Below are 5545 nucleotides of genomic sequence, written 5' to 3'. Positions count from 1 at the left end.
ATATATAGTTTGCGGTACACCACATACAGTAGTTATGAAAAGAACGGTTGAGTTATTAACTTTGCGATCAGAGTTTATTGAAAACTTGAAGGTCCATTTACAATAGGACAAAAAAGATAAATAAATATAAATATATATTTTTCATACATAAAACAAAAAAAATCTAAAAGGTTTTTATCCTAGAACTATAGTATACCTTTGATGAAAATAATATTTTTACACATCCAATCAAATGACTTCATGATTAGTATGAGCAATAATATTATGACAATACAATGATTTTATTGTTTTTATTGATCATGACCTCATTTGATTTTCGTATAGCGCTAGAATGAAAAATGTTCCAATTTCTTTTGTTTTATGTAAGAAAAATGTATGTTTATCAATTTATTGTCGATTGCTATCGGGCCTTTATATCAACAATTTTAGCAGAATTACAAACAAAATCAATAACCGTCCTAATAATATGCTTTTCCTACAGTTTCAACGAAATACTACATTGATTGAACTTGGATGCCTCACCAATGTTTGTCAAGATAGTGACAGTAGTCTTGAACATATATCGTCAAGTATTGCATCTAATTCGACTGTTGATTATTCATGCTTTGATGTTTCTGCTTTTGATGATAGCGTATTGTCAGATCCAGATTCATTGTTATCAGTGTCACAAGCTTCATTGTCACAATCTTCCATGTCACAATCTTCAATGTCACCACCACCACCGCCAACATTAAGAAGAGAGGTGACTGTACTATTTGTAAGTTTTTTTATTTTTTCTTATGCATTTTAAACATAATATAAACTGTATTTTTGTATTTCTTTTGATTTGATTTTCTGACCCGACGGTTTTTTTTTTTTACTTTTAATTACGTATTATGTTTACTCTTGCCGTCTGTAGGCTTAAATGTCTTCTTTTTTTTAAAAAATAGAATGTCAGAGATATTCTTGAAAAAACTGATGATAAGCAGTATAATAAAAACAATTGATGAAACAGGATTTCTTACCAAAAAACCTAGAGTAAAAATGGTGAAAATTCTTGTTGGGGAACTATTGTCCCGTCATGGAAAACAGTATGTGTATTGTAGATTATTTGAAATTGTACTATTTAATTAACACTTTGACTGCCAGAGGTTTTTCCAGTTAGAAACTGCCACCGCCAGTGTTTTTAGCCCAATTCGATGTTTTTATTAAAGCTGATTGAAACCGTGTATGTGATCTGATTTATATGTAATTTAGACTAAAATAATCATAAAGATTTTAGCTTTACAATGGTACCAAGAACGATTTTTAAATCACAATATGTAAATTGTAATAGTAAAATGAAAGTAACCCACTTTTTGAGTTTTTCGTAGTTTCGCACAAGAAAGTCGAGATATACGCGATTTTGTGCAAGACATCACAATATGAAAATATCGTCCGGTGAGATCAACAAAAAAGTTACTTACACGGCACCGATAGGCCTATAAAAACAAGTTATCACAATCGAAAAATGTATTACATTTTATAAATCATAAATCTTACATCAATGTTTCGCCAAAATCCACATAGTAAAGACACCAGGCCTAGTTAACCAGGCCTAAAGTTGGTCCGGAACTGTTTTACGACTAGGCCTAGGCCTAGCCTAGAGAGTAAACTGATGATAATATCCATACCATTTCAAAACAAGTTTGTTGCGTGAAACTCGGTCACTTTCAGTAAAACACCAAAACAATTAGGGTATACATACAATAATAAAATTAAAGACTTCATATTGAAAATGACTCCATTATTTTTTATTCTGATAACAAACAAACATGTCAATCCACAAAAACCAAAGACCGATACACAATGCGCCAAGCCATCGCTCTACGCGCTACTGTGATGCGCGGTGTTTGTTATTTCGACAGGTACCATTTTGACAGTCGTTCATAACCAGATTAGTTACTTTCAAATTGTAAAATCTTGACGGTCCAGACCGAATATAGTGTCCATATTGATAGTATATACCAATAATTAACCTATCTACCGGATTTCGTAAAAAAACGCGAAAAACGAAGATCTTCGTGTTTGGCAGTCAAGCGTTGTGTTTCCAAAAACGAAGATCTTCGTGTTTGGCAGTCAAAGTGTTAAGCTATAATGTCAAAACCTTTACATATAAATTGTTTTAGATTACCTATTCTAAAAAAAAACACTATAATAATAACATTAATTAAGCATCATCATTTTTCATCTAAGCTGTATGTACTTCATCAAATATTAGCAAGTTAGTATATAAATGTTTTTAATTAGTAATTTTGTAAATCATGTAAATCAATATTTTGTTTCAGTCCTGGTTCATTTGAGAAAAATGCTTTGGCACAGAGCTTGATAAGGACCCTGAAGGAAAGACTGGATTTGTAAGTAACAGTTTTTATAACAAACAATTTAACACCAAATTTATATAATAATAACTACACACTGACATGAAATAGAATGAAACAATTAAATAAAATGACAGTCATGTTAGAAAGTGATAAATAAGTTTGATTTTTTAAAGTCAACATACCAATTACTATATACTGTATATAAAATATTTATATGATTTGCCCTTTAGGAAGCGTTTTACTGTAAAGGTGCAAGGGGTCGTCCGGCCACAGGTTACCTAGAAGAGCATTTGCGATACATTCGCAAAAGAATGGTAGTACAAGGAAGAAAGTTGCATGTACAGGTAATTTATTTTACTTTTTATATATATATAAACTTTATTTATTCACGAGACTGATGTACAGTATTACATTGACTGTCTTTACACAAGTTTGTGATATTACAAAAAATCCAACATCATAAATACGAAAAAAGAAAAAATGAAATTGAAAACAACAAATTACAGCAGAATCCCTTCCATCTGACACCACTATTTACCGGTACTTCTACATAATAAATGTTTTTGTTTTCATTTTATCAGTTATTATTATTTTTTTTATAACATATATTTATAACATAAATACCACTAATTAATACATGTTTTGTTATCCTTATGTTCAGATGAAATCAATGAAAACTATTATAACAAATTGATTAATTATGCAGTAATATGTTACTTTTCTGCAGTAAGTAATCCTGAACCATTATCAGAAGATGTAGATGTTGTTGAAAAAGTACAATGGTTACAAGATAACACGGGACCAAAACATCAAGTTGAACATCTAATGAAACTTACATCAAACTACAGGTTTGAATGGATAAAAAATAAAGAACGTTCTGTAGGGGAAATTTTAAAAAAATTTCCAAGACTGTTAGATGAGAGTATGGTAAGCCAAATTCCACATACTGTATATCAATAATATACCAGCTATTATATCACTGCTCTGTAGACAACTTAATTTATACTGCTTTTTTAAAACTTGTGTTGTCAAATGCGCATGGAGTACAGTGGTGGCGCCAAGGCTGCCTCCTCCTACCAACGCTCTTCCCCCCCCCCCTGCTGGCGCCACGACTGATGGAGTAGTTAAAATACCCAAAATCGGCAATATTAGTTATTACCATTATGCTGTGTAGTTGTTAATGCTGTGGTCTGCTCTGCATCTTAGATTTCTATTTGTAGTGAAAAACTATTTTTCTACATTCCTTTTTATAGATTGACCAGGATTTTAATTCACTCTATCCAGAAGTAACAGATAACATATACAAAAAGTGGAATGGGATGGTAGATCCAATTTGTGAGTATGGACACCAGATGTGCCCATTTTGGAGGCAAGCAATAGGCTTATCACCTGAAACTGATATAAAACTGTTGTCTCCAGGTAATTATTTTTTCAAAATTAAGTTCGTTAAATACAAATTCATCCCCTCAGCTCAGTAAATATTTGTATATTATCTACCTTTAATATGATGCTATTTGTAAATTTTTAAAAAATGTTATTAATGGAAAAGATTGTTTAAGAATCTCATGGTAATTTGATTAAGCATTCTTTATAGATCAGAAATCTACTTTGGCCATATTTATGATGCCGATTCTATTTGACACGAAGAAACAGACTGGTGTTGATTCCATCTTGACAACTTTTATAGATTCACGACGAGTACGTAACTTTTATTATTATTTAGCCAAAATGATTGTAGTTGTACTTTCATATAGTAATAAGTATTTCTCTTACTATTTGTATTATTTTGTTTTATGGACTGAAGTCTGGAATATAAGAAGTTAATTAAAGTTAAATATATAGTTAAATGTTTTTGTTTTTTATCCAGGAAATAATAAATATCGACCAATACTTGGAAAATGTCAGCCACCACACCCACCCACAGCCCTACATATTGGCTCTTGGAGCAGATAAGTTAGCAAGTACTGAGCACTTTGTGGTAATTGAAAAAAAAATTGTCAAGCAACCTTCCCTACTGAAAGCAGTTGATGTATGCTACAAGGCACACTTTGTGCTTGATTGTAAGTATCAAGCTAAGTGCAGATGGGTTTGGAAGTTTTTTGAAAGTTGCATTTATAAGCAGTCAAAAGATAAGGTTGAAAGTTCCTCATTGAGGGCTTTTAGGGCTTATTTGAAATTTAAACAAGTGTTGTAAAAATAAGTAATTGAAAGCCCTAATCTGAAGCAAATTTTGATATGTTTTTTTTAAAGTTGTATTTATAAGCAGTCAAAAGATAAGGTTGAAAGTTCCTCATTTGAGGGCTTTTAGGGCTTATTTGAAATTCAAACAAGTGTTATAAAAATAAGTAATTTAAAGCCATAATCTGAAGCAAATTGTTTTTGATATGTTTTAGAATTAGAAATACATTTTAAGAAAAAAAAAAACATAATACCTTTACAGGAAACTGATTTAATGTAACATAGTAATTATATTTAACAATTTTTTTAGGCCTATCATGTTAAAATGTTTTATACAAATATTTACTTTTAATATTAAAAAAGTCTGCTTAAATTTGCTCCCTTTTACTTAAAAATTTACACTTTCCATAAAAAGGAAAAAAAAATATTGTGTATTTTGATATAACAGATAACATATACAAAAAGTGGAATGGGATGGTAGATCCAATTTTTGAGTATGGACACCAGATGTGCCCATTTTGGAGGCAAGCAATAGGCTTATCACCTGAAACTGATATAAAACTGTTGTCTCCAGGTAATTATGTTTTCAAAATTAAGTTCGTTAAATACAAATTTATCCCCTCAGCTCAGTAAATATTTGTATATTATCTACCTTTAATATGATGCTATGTTAATAATGGAAAAGATTGTTTAAGAATCGCATAGTAATTTGATTAAGCATTCTTTATAGATTAGAAATCTACTTTGGCCATATTTATGATGCCAATTTTGTTTGACACGGAGAAACAGACTGGTGTTGATTCCATCAAAAGTAATATAAAAAAATATATTAATTATTAATATTAATTATTAATTATTGTGTATTTTGATATAACCCCAATTTCCATATTTAGGCATATAACCCAGTTACCATTGACAGTATTAGACACAAAAGTTAACTTTTTGTACAACCACCATTAAAGGTCTTAATAAATCTAATTTTAAAACATTACATTGCATCGGTTTTATTGCAAAGGTTTAATATG

The 5545-nt window shown here is 30.4% G+C and overlaps 1 pseudogene across 1 annotated transcript; it reads left to right on the top strand.

Annotated features, from left to right (window-relative positions):
• Nucleotides 1–930: 930 nt before the first annotated feature.
• Nucleotides 931–4823, top strand: LOC144834467 (uncharacterized; annotated as a pseudogene). Its single transcript, XR_013610976.1, has 8 exons — nucleotides 931–1070; nucleotides 2307–2375; nucleotides 2573–2686; nucleotides 2774–2882; nucleotides 3070–3269; nucleotides 3596–3761; nucleotides 3937–4040; nucleotides 4210–4823. The product of XR_013610976.1 is annotated as an uncharacterized LOC144834467 (transcript).
• Nucleotides 4824–5545: the final 722 nt, after the last annotated feature.

The sequence above is a fragment of the Antedon bifida genome, chromosome 2 (assembly GCF_963402885.1).
Source record: "Antedon bifida chromosome 2, ecAntBifi1.1, whole genome shotgun sequence".
NCBI classification, from domain to species: domain Eukaryota; kingdom Metazoa; phylum Echinodermata; class Crinoidea; order Comatulida; family Antedonidae; genus Antedon; species Antedon bifida.
Note: the sequence above shows the minus strand (reverse complement) of the source record. Positions and strands in the feature narration are given on the sequence as shown.